Source organism: Silene latifolia, chromosome X, assembly GCF_048544455.1.
Source record: "Silene latifolia isolate original U9 population chromosome X, ASM4854445v1, whole genome shotgun sequence".
NCBI classification, from domain to species: Eukaryota; Viridiplantae; Streptophyta; class Magnoliopsida; order Caryophyllales; family Caryophyllaceae; genus Silene; species Silene latifolia.
In genome coordinates this window covers 196,224,279-196,236,998 of record NC_133537.1, presented here as the reverse complement: position 1 = coordinate 196,236,998, position 12,720 = coordinate 196,224,279, and positions in this window count along the sequence as shown.

The window sequence follows — 12,720 nt, the reverse complement described above, 5'->3', positions numbered from 1 at the left end:
ACCTTCGTAACTGGGGTCTAATGGGCATGTTTTAGGTCATGATAAGTTGTGGCTAATCGAAGGGAAGAGTGCAATAGGAATTGTCCATCCCCGTCAGGGTTATCTTATATCTCAAGGCCACTCGAGGAGCAATGAACTGAAAATGCGTGGCCACGCTCGAAAGGTATCTATGGTAGATAATTCCGGTCAGACAGTTATTCTCCAGATCGAAGAAACCACTCATGATATGATCAAATACAAGTACGACCTGCAAGACACCTTGCATTGAGTAGGAGATAGTAATGGGACAAGAGAATTGGTGATGCACACTTATCGCGGACAAGTGGGAGATTTTTGGAGTATGTGTCCTCGACAATAATGCGATTACATGTTTAAATCTCATATTAAGAATGCTGAAGGGAAAGTAATATTTTATTGTCAACTGATCCACATTAATCGGTAATGATTGCCTGACTAGAGTTTGACATTACTGTCGTATGACGGTGGTGATTAGTTGATCCCTTAAGGTCATGCCTCTAGGCTAACACTCTTAATTGATTAATTAATTAATTGTATGTTGATACAAGTTAATTAATTCCTTAAATTTGAACATATGTTTTTGTGAGTAATGAAACGTATCTTATTGTAATTCGATTAAATAAGATTTGTACTAAGTAATTAAATTGTTTTATTACTTAAGGTTTATTTAATGTTTATGAAACAATTTAATAAGAATGAATGGTTTATTATAAATACAAGTTGTTGTGATTTATAATTCTATGACCCATTTTAAGTAATTGTAATTGAGAATTATTATTTAGCTTTTGCATGTGATTTATTTTATTTATATAATTATTTTTAATAAGTTAAAAATGCATTATTTAATTACCTGTCTAGTAACATGTCCAAAATATCATACTACACAAATTGACATTTGACAAACTTAAAATGGACCCATTTTAACCTATGTGAGCCGTGTAAGTGGGAGGATAAGAAGAAATTGTGCTTTGTTATTTTAATTAAGTAGAAGGCATCATTATAACCTACTAATGATAGGTTTGCATGCCTAAACTCTTGAGAAGAGAAACTTGCAAAAGCATTGGGCACTCTTCCCCTATGCTACCCGGCCACCCTAAGAAAGGATGAGAAGTTTTCTCTTCTTATTCTAGTTTTTCCATTCATATAAGATCATTACTTGGTTAATAACTTATCTCTCTAGTTATTTTTGTTGAACACACTAGAAAAATCTCACAAATATCTAATATTATTCCACTATTACTAGAAGTAGTAATCTTATAATATTAGTAATTATTTAAGGACACAAATACTAATTTTTAGTGACAAAATTAGTACTTGTATTAAGAGTGATTACCTTGGTACAATCCTTAAGGAGTATATTCTACTATTGAATCTAAGTGGTTTTTGTTGGAGTACTTGGATTTAGTTAAGAAGACTAAATGGTAGGAGACCGATTAATATACTCTATTCGGCCCTCAATGTAAGATTAATCGATTTCTTCTTACTTTGTATCTTTTGTTATGCATGCATAAGATCCTTTTAGTTTATGACTTAACTGATAAATATAAAGTTATTAGAAGTGTCTAATAAGAGATTAATGTATCTAACACATCAAACCCTAGGAGAGTCATGATTGGATTTGTCCACTTGTGCTATCCGTTGTATTTTTGCGGCTATAAAACCCTTGCAGCGTTTGTTTTGCTTTCACATAATATTCCCTTTCTTCAATTCTCTAAAATTTCTTTCTCTTCTATAATTCCCTTGTGAAATAAATTTTTCTCTGAAAAAATAAACTTCATACACTACAACAAATTGTCACTTGCGCCACGAATTATGCCACGGGAATTTATAATTCGTGGCTAAATTCTGCTTGGCCACGGGAAAAACATATTCATCATTTTGGAAAAAAATTTATGCCACGGGGTAACTTTTCCCATGACAAAAAGTCACGTGCATCACGAATTAGGCTACACCCGTGGCAAATATTCATTTTAGCCACGAGCTATGTCACACCTGTGGCGAAATTTTACTTAGCCATGGAATGTTCCGTGACAAAAACTTTTTTAGCCACGAACTAACAAACACCCGTGACGAGTATTTTTACGACTTAAATTAAGATATTTTCATGCTAAGGTAAACCTAAAAATTGCTTACTTAATACAAAATTTGAATGAAATTTAATCAAATATAAATAATATGAAAATACATTTAAATATAAAATTTTGGAAGCACTTTGATTAATTTGATTAATATTTTTTATTATTTTATTTACTTTAATAAGAAATTTTAAAATTTTAAAACTTATATGTAAGCAAAGAAAAGTTTATCGTCTAAGTGTTTTTGATTTTTTCCAAATCACAATTATGTTTTGTACATTTTTCAAAACATTGATAATTTAAGAAATTTGTTTTAATATATAATTTCATTTATCAATGTCGTGAATTTCATTTTCTTTTTTAATTAAAACTTTATAATCTTGAATAATAATCTTAAATGACCGTGTCACATTTAAAGACATAACATATTTAATTAAATAAATAAATTATTTACCATCTACCTGAGAGAAATCTAAAATTAATATATTATCAAACCGTTTCATTCAAAATAATATTTTAAAACATTATTTGTAAGATATTTATAGAAAGATTTGAACTTGATATAAAAGGTAACACAAAATATCACTTTAGACGGACACTATTCGTCTAAAGTTGTAGACGGGTCAAATATGCCACCACTTTCATAATAAAACAAACAAAAGTGAGAAGGTGGGAGTTATCTTATTATGAAAGTGGTGACATATTTGACGTGTCTACATCTTTAGACGGATATAACCATCTAAATGACAATAATTGAAAATGTAACTTGTTGAGACAAAAATTTTGGGAAAATGTTTTTGGGAGTGAAAAAGAAACAACAATTAGATTACAAAATTGATTAAATAAAATAAGTGCGCTAAGAAATGAAAGTAAAAAAAATGATCTCCCACAAATCATTTAAGAAAAAAACATATTGGAAAAATTATAAATATTAAAATTCTGTATGGAGAAGCTTTTTCATTAAAAATGAGCACATCACAGGGAAAATATAAAAATTATAATAATTTAATGTTACATGTGCAAATAATGTGAAAATTTTGAGAAAAGAAATGATAAATCATAACAAAGAGAAATGAGTTTAGCAAAGTAAGCAATTCTGTTGTACGACAATCTTTTTCGTGTTTTTTGGGTAAAAAGTGACTACTTTTTGGTTAATAGGGACCACTTTGGCGAAAAAAACCATTAGTTATAAAAAGTGGTCATTATTTTACAAAAAATAGGCCACGTTTTTCATATCGCAGGTACGACGGTCATAATATAGAATTTGCATAGAAAATATACGAAAAAATGAGTACAAGAGAAATGAAAATAAGAATGTCGATAAACTAAAGAAATAAAAAACTTTAGGAAAAAAAGGTTAAGTTTAATTTATGGAGAAAATGATTTTGCTGACTTCAAGAAAAAAAAAAAGACGTCAAAATCATTAGTCGGGAGGTTAACATCGAAAATTTGTAAATCATGTAACATTTTTTTAATTAAATAGTACTGAAAGTAAATTTTGAAAGAACAAAAAAAAACTTAAAAGGATTCAAAGTGCTAATTATATCAACAAAGTTAACTTTCAGTTTCGGTAGCACATCAAAAGAACTCTACAGTTAAGCGTGCTCAGGTGAGAGTAGTGTTGGGATGGGTGACCTCCTAGGAAGCCTCTCCGATGCGCACAGATGCATGACTGGTGAAACCAAATAACGATTCAAATGAATCGAGTTAACTAGCGAAACAAGTACCTGAAGGAAAAGTAGATCTATATACTTAAATATTCATATATGTTATGATTTAATTTGTCATAAAATTAACTAATGATCTTATGCATGCAAACATTTAAACAAAATAAAGAAGAAACTTGTTCTTACAATGGAAATTTGGTTAATATGGGCACAAGAGAGATCACCTTTCTCTCTTGTTCTTGAGCTTTCCCTTTTGGATGAACAAAGACCCAAGTGTAGGATCTCTCCCAAGGATTTATACCCAAAGCTTACTCTTAATTAAAATTAATATTATAGTTACTAGTACAATATTAATCTTGTAGAAAAATGACCCAAAAATATTATAAGACACTTAATATTTTCGGTTTTGGGAGGAAGAAGAAGAGAGCTTTTTGTCTCTCTAGAATTCTTATTTTTGGATGAGTAAAGAATGAATTGCACTAACTACATTTTTAGTGTATTATTAGGTAAATAAGATGAAAAACGATAATGGTTTTTCCATCTCAAAAACCGGGTGGAAGGGGGGGATTTTGGGGAGCCAATGCATGCTTGTGTTGTTCTTTACAGGCTAGTCTATATTGCAAATGATTGTGTTTTCCACTAATTAAACAACACAATATTTTGCCTAATCCCCTCTTAATTTCGGTACACTCATAAAATGGAACCCATTTTATTTTTGTCAAATTTGTCAATATGTCACATGTCATATGTAACATAAATTTGTTATGTATTTTTAACATATTAAAAATCAAAGTATTAATAAAAATACGTCATATACAAAAATTGACTTAGTAATTCATAATTACTTGTACCAAAATATTTCTCCAATTATAAATCACAATAAATTGTATTTATAACAATTCATTCAAATTTAATTGTTTCTTTAAACAATAATTTCATCTGAGTAATGATACAATTCAATTACTCAGACCGCATCTCATTTAATCAAATTTCAATGAGATACGTAAATTTTACTTCCAAAATCGTCCGTCAATTTTTCAAGTAATTTAATTAACTCGTAACGTTATACGATTAATTAAATGATCAATTAAGAGTGTTGCCCTATAGGTATGACCTAGGGGATCAACTAATCACCACCGTCGCACGACAGTAATGTCAAACTCTAGTCAGCCAATCATTACCGATATATGTTGATCAGTTGACAGTAAAATATTACTTCCCAATTGTATTCTTTATAATGAGACTTAAACATGTGATCATCATGATCAACAGTCGTGATCGAATTATTGTCGGAGGACACATATTCCAACAATCTCCCACTTGTCCTCGACAAGTGTGCTTCACCAATTCTCTTGTCCTATTACTATCTCCCACTCAATGCAAGGTGTCTTTCAGGTCGTACTTGCAAGTGATCATATCGAGAGTGGTTTCCTCGATCTGGAGAATAACTGATTGACCGGATTTATCTATCATAGATACCTTCCGAGCGTGGCCACGAATTTCCAGTTCATTACTCCTCGAGTGGCCCTGAGATATTGTTATAACCCTGACTAGGGATGGACAATTCCTATCGCACTCATTCCCTTCGACTAGCCACAGCCATCATAACCCAAAATATGCCCATTTGACCCCATTTACGAAGGTCGTAGTAACACAAATCAAAGTTAATCTGAAACTGTGCCATCTTAGGCGAATAGTCTTTAGTCAAAAGAATCGACTCATTTGAATACTATAGCAGCTCTCGCCAGGACCAGGCTATATAAATTTGCCAGAACTCTATAAGCGGTCATTAGGCCCGACAAAATGTTCCTAACAGTCTGCCTATGTGATAGACTAGTCATCTCACATGACTCTATGGCACTTGAACTTGCCATCAATCGCATCACACTCTAGTCACTTCGAGACGTCACCTCATGTAAGTAACTATGGGAAAATACAATGTTAATCTGTGTTCACTTTAACGGGGTTCAATTGTCTCCACAACCCGTTTGGATATAACAATGTACAAGGTGAGTTAATAATAACTCAAACGACAAATGTCGACATCACACTCGGGTAGTCAATACCATATTACAACCTTGTGATGTATATCGTAAGTGTAAACACTTATTGATTGCAATAGAAGTTTAGCATGCCATGTGTCCATGTGTTCAAACCTCTTACACTTGCATTTTCCTTTACATTCATGTTCTCTCTCATAGCATGAATCTTACCAAGTACAATTCAAGGTTCCCGACCTTTGTTTCGGTTCTTTAACTTGAAAGAACTTCCTTATTGATTATCACATAACGAACGAATTTGTGATGAATGATATAACTTGTACTGATCAAGTACTCCATCCACACACAATGCACTAGGTACATGTTTTGTAGAGTCTTGCAACAATTTGTCAAGATGATTAGCTTAGCACTTCTAACAAGTCCTAGCATAGTTAGGAAAGATTAGTTTTGAGTAACTTCTTATTCAACTAAGTATCTTTCCAAAACTTCTTATTTCTCCTTCTAGCTTGAAAGGTTAAGGATTCTCATGAATCCGTACAAGTGCTCGGATTTACTACAATATGTGCAACCTCTTGACACATAACAGAGCATTTTATCAAACACCGAAATCGCTCATCGGATTCTACTTGAGAATTCATGACGTTTCTATTGTGGCTTACCAATGAATCATCATGCTCTTATGCATATGATTCACCATTGGACATGTGCATGATCATTCTAATGGCGGAAACATTAGTAACTTTTAATCATGTCATCAACTATATTTAGGTTCAAGGAACGACCATGACTGCTAATGGCAATTCCATTTCATTTAGATGAATAACCTATGTTTCTGTTGATTCGATGTGTATCTCCCAATACTTATCCAACATCCCTTGATGTAATTGGATTCATCATAGTCCATTTTCATCCAGAATTGAAGACTCAAAACTTCCTCTATGAAGGAAGGTATTTAATCTTGTAGAAAAATGACCCAAAAATATTATAAGACACTTAATATTTTCGGTTTTGGGAGGAAGAAGAAGAGAGCTTTTTGTCTCTCTAGAATTCTTATTTTTGGATGAGTAAAGAATGAATTGCACTAACTATATTTTTAGTGTATTATTAGGTAAATAAGATGAAAAACCATAATGGTTTTTCCATCTCAAAAACCGGGTGGAAGGGGGGGATTTTGGGGAGCCAATGCATGCTTGTGTTGTTCTTTACAATAAGCATTAGGTTGCAAGGCTAGTCTATATTGCAAATGATTGTGTTTTCCACTAATTAAACAACACAATATTTTGCCTAATCCCCTCTTAATTTCGGTACACTCATAAAATGGAACCCATTTTATTTTTGTCAAATTTGTCAATATGTCACATGTCAAATGTAACATAAATTTGTTATGTATTTTTAACATATTAAAAATCAACGTATTAATAAAAATACGTCATATACAAAAATTGACTTAGTAATTCATAATTACTTATACCATAATATTTCTCCAATTATAAATCACAATAAATTGTATTTATAATAATTCATTCAAATTTAATTGTTTCTTTAAACAATAATTTCATCTGAGTAATGATACAATTCAATTACTTAGACCGCATCTCATTTAATCAAATTTCAATGAGATATGTAAATTTTACTTCCAAAATCGTCCGTCAATTTTTCAAGTAATTTAATTAACTCGTAACGTTATACGATTAATTAAATGATCAATTAAGAGTGTTGCCCTATAGGTATGACCTAGGGGATCAACTGATCACCACCGTCGCACGACAGTAATTTCAACTCTAGTCAGCCAATCATTACCCGATATATGTTGATCAGTTGACAGTAAAATATTACTTCCCAATTGTATTCTTTATAATGAGACTTAAACATGTGATCATCATGATCAACAGTCGTGATCGCATTATTGTCGGAGGACACATATTCCAACAGTACCTAGATTATCACGGTTCCATATATGATCAAATATCCATTGTGAAAAAAAAAATATTTTACCTTTTTATTTATTTAATTTTCATATATATTGTTTGCCACGGGAATTATTTTTTCGCCACGGGAAATTTTTTTGGCCACAGGAGTAATTAGCCACGAGAGACTCCGTGGCCAAAAATTCAATAATAGTCACGTTCTTGTTTTCCCGTGGCTATCTGTTAGCCACGACCACTTGCGTCACGGAAGGTATTCCCGTGGCAAAATGATTTAGCCACGGAAATTAAGCACTTGCGCCACGATTTTAGCCGTGGCCCAAGTGCTCATTTGTAGTAGTGATATTTCAATCATAAAAAATGGCCAGAGGAAGGAGAAAGACTGTTGTGTCCAAGGCTGCTGCTGGGGTTGAACAGGCTCCTGTAGTGGTTGACATTCCAGAAATTATTCCTGAAGATGAAGTTGTGGAGATTCCTACTCCTCCAGAAATTCTGTCCATGACGTACAAGGGTGTCACTTTTGCCCCTGTGAAGTCTTTGTCTGCTTCTTTCCATGAGGCTAATCAACTGAAGCCTTCTTTTGAGCACTATTTGAAAGGTAGGGGTCTTCTCCCTTCTGAAGCTGAAGTCTGGATCCCTGAGAATGGTCCAGTTAGGGCTAATTAGTGTAGTCCTGGCCGGTTTTGTATCTTTGAGTAGGCGTTTAAAGGAGGCTGTCAGCTTCCACTTTCTCCGTTCATGGTCAAAGTTATCAGGGTTGTCAAAGTTGCCCCTTTCCAGCTTATGCCGATGGTTTGGAAGATTGTTCACTCTATTGAATACTTATGTGCCAAACATAAGTTGGTAATTACTCTTGACGATTTCAAGAATATTTACCACTTGAAAAGCAATACCACTGGGCGCTTCAATCTTCGAGTCAGGGCAAAGATGGCTCATCTGATTACAAATTTCGATTCAGGCGACGACAAGGGTTGGGCTACAACCTATATGTTCATCAGGGCATATTCTGTTGCCCCTGACTTGGATTGTTTAAACTATCCCGCTGTTGAGAGAGGTAAATTATTTTCCCTGCATTCAATTCTGGTTAGAACAGTTTGTAGATTAAATTTTGAAGATAGACTTACTTGAATTATATTTGTAGTGGCTAATTGGGCTAACAATCCTGACGCTGAGGGGTCGGTGGACCGGATTGCTTCTTTCATGGCTCTGCCTGATGAGGAGAGGGTGTGGCCTATCTGCCTTAGGCAAGCGCTTATGCCTCGTTTTAAGAAGGCTAAATTGAGTACCTATAAGGCTGTTAGGGGTGCCAAAGCTTCAGGGGCTTCTTCGTCGGGCAGTAAGTTTTTTGTCTTTTCTTTGTGAGTTTGGTTGCCTGAACACATGTTAGCATTACTGATATAAGGTTTCGTCGTGTAGCTACCAGGGCTTCTGCTAGGATTGCTAGTTTTGGCCTGTCTTTATTGAAGGCGGGTGATGTGACTCATATTTGAGCACATTTAGTCCCCGAATTAACCTCGTTCCTATGCTTTATAGCACTTATTTGGGTCATTTACTATCTTTAGTTTCCCATTTTGCATATTCTTTTAGGTTTTGTCTCCTTGGTAGGAAAGGATTGCTAACCTTTCATTTATGAGGCAAAATAGAGCTAAATGGATCACATCTAATGACCAAGCATCAAAGAGAGGACCGGCACTAGAGGCCTAAGTAGATAAATAAAGTGAAATGGGCAATGATGAAAGGATCCTTGCATCCCCAACACGATCCTTGCGGATTGTTAAGGAGCTAAAGAATAAAACGACTCTGCCCAGGGATCCGAGCGACCCAAGCACGATCCGAGCATCCTAGAACACCAGGATCCGAGCGGCTTGACCCCAAGACGAGCGGACCGTGCAGCATGATCCGAGCGTCTCCTCCAGGATCCGAGCGGATCCCAAGTCAGAACAGCCCGTGCCACAGCACAGGACGAGCGGATCAAGGTAGGACTAGCAAGGAGGATCCGCGCATTTCCCTCGGGAGTAGCATTTCCTCAAGTTTTCTTAGGGTCTTAATAGTCATTTAAGCCCTTAGTAACCCTAATCCTTGTACCTAATCTTTAGTATAAATACCCCTTTTGTACTACCTAGATTAGCATCAACTCTTATGCTCTCTTAATCAATTCTTAATCATCTCTTAATACTCTCTTAAATTAGTATTAATTTAGTTGTAATACAATTCTCAATATTAATCACATCTTAATCTTTCCTTAATTTCTCTATTGTTCTTCCTTTTATTTGGGTAATTAGAAGATTATTTGGGTTTATTTGGAGGATTGACAACCTTCCATCAATCATCAAGTACTTCTATTATTCTTTGCTTTATTATTTGGAATCTTCTTCATAGGTATAATTCCTTTTTACCCTTGTTTAATTATTGTTAATCACTTTCATTTATTCATCATGTTTTGCTTTGTTAGTATGATTGACAACCTTATTAGCATGCTAAACTTGATCATGAGTGAGTAGTTCCTTAGCTAGGGTTAATGGGGAATTAGGGGAAATAAACATGGGGATTGATCTATGCTTAATCTAATATGTCTTCATAATTAATTTGCTTGCTTGTTGTGATTTCAACTTATGCACATGTTATGTTTGATGAAATGCGTGCCTATGAATCCTTGCATTTTTTACCCATCTCTTATCTCTTCAATGAGGCTTGTAAGATATAAACCAACTCGAGCCTTATTAGACCATGCATAGATTTGAATAGGAAGGATTAAGTTGACTTGTAGGTGTTGTACAGTCTTGACGACTCGGCTCCGGGACCCAAACCTTCTTAGGGATTATAAGATATACACTAACTCGATCCCATCATAATAATAAGTGCTTGCATCTAATTGAGAACATGTTTGTATGATCAACTCCTATGAATCCCCTATAAACCCATGACACCCTAGTGATTTTAATCAATTGTTTACAACTCCCTTTTTAATTGCTTTGCTTTGCTTTCATTACTTTACTTTCATTTTGTTGATTAGTTTAGATTACACATCACCTGAACCCAAATTGTGACATCCTAAGACATAGCTATTTACAATTGAAAATCCTACATCAATACCCGTCCCTTGGGATCTGACCTTTAATTACCTCTTTACTAAGAGTAGTTTGTGAAGTTATAAATATTGTTTTGGTTGGTAGCTTTTGACGACGAGTTTTAAACCGGACCAAAAATGGCGCCGTTGTCGGGGACAATGTTAAATTGATTTGATTTTCATTAATTGTTTTTAGTTGTGTCTTTCTTTACCTTGAGGGAGAGCACTCCCCCAAGGTACTTCTCACCTTTATCTTAGTGTACTTTGCAAGATGGATATTATAGATTGTTGTGTAGAGGACCATATGGGTACTATTCTCATCAAAGACCCTTTGCAAGCATTGGAGGCCTTAGAAGCAAGTGAGGCCAAAAACAAGCATTGGGAATTAGAAGTAGATCTCCTTAAAGCCGCTCTAGCCAACAAAGAGCTCACATATGAGCAATCCATATTGATAAATGACATTCTCGAGGAAGCATCATAATCCACTAAAGTAAAACAAGCAACCAAAGATCATACCATGCAAGACAAAGAGCTAGACGAATATGTCATGGAATTTGAGTACGATGGGTATGAGGAGCTTGAGGAGCTTGAGGAACAAATTAAATATGCCATGAGGATGGAATGTGTAATAGAGATGGAACATGCCCCTATTGAACCCTCAATGGTATAAAGTGAGGTACAAACTCCAACTCTAAAACCCCTTCCCCCAAATTTGAAATATGCTTACCTTGATGAGTCTAAAACCAAACCCGTGATTGTTAATGAAAAGCTTGATGAGAACCAATTAGAAAGTTTGCTTGATGTGTTAAAAGAACATGAAAAAGCTATAGGTTATAGTCTAGATGATCTTAAGGGAATAAGCCCAATTTTTGCATCCATAGAATTCATCTAGAAGAAAACCATAGACCTACCATTCAAGCCCAAAGGAGACTAAACCCCCACATGCAAGAAGTTGTAAAAGTGGAGGTTATGAAATTACTTGATGCGGGAATCATTTATCCTATATCGGATTCTTTGTGGGTTCGCCCCGTTCAAGTGGCGCCTAAGAAAGGAGGTACCACGGTAGTAACAAATGATAAGAACGAGCTAATACCCACAAGGAAGATCACCGGTTGGCGTATGTGTATTGACTATCATAAATTGAATTCCGCAACAAGAAAAGATCATTTCCCCTACCATTCATTGACCAAATGCGTGAGAGGTTAGCCTCTAACAAATTCTTTTGCTACCTTGATGGGTATTCGGGATTCTTCCAAATCCCGATACACGCGGATAACCAACACAAGACTACTTTCACATGTCCCTACGGTACTTTTGCATATAGGAGAATGACTTTCCGGCTATGTAATGCCCCCGCTACTTTCCAAAGATGCATGATGAGTGTCTTCGCCGATTATCTAGAAACCATAATGGAAGTTTTTATGGACGATTTTAGCGTTTATGGAAAAGACTTTGACTCTTGCTTGCATAACCTTTCTCTTGTATTGTAAAAATGTGAGGATGTTAGCCTTGTCTTGAATTGGGAAAAGTGTCACTTTATGGTCAATGAAGGTATTGTCTAAGGTCATTTAATCTCAGAAAAGGGCATCAAAGTTGATAAAGCCAAAGTTGAGGTGATAGAGAAACTCCCACTCCCGTGAATGTTAGAGGGGTGAGGAGCTTCTTCAGTCACGCGGGTTTCTATTGCCGTTTCATAAAAGATTTTTCCAAAATCGCGAAACCCCTTACTCAACTTTTGCTTAAAGATGCCCAATTCTAATTCACTAATAAGTGTGTTGAAGCCTTTGATAGAATCAAGGAGGCACTAATCTCGGCACCAATCATCCAACCACCAAATTGGGAACTACCATTTGAGATCATGTGCGATGCGAGTAACTACGCCGTTGGAGCGGTTCTTGGCCAACGGGTGGGAAAGGCCTTGCATGCTATCTATTACATAAGCAAGACTCTTGATGCCGCCCAAGTTAA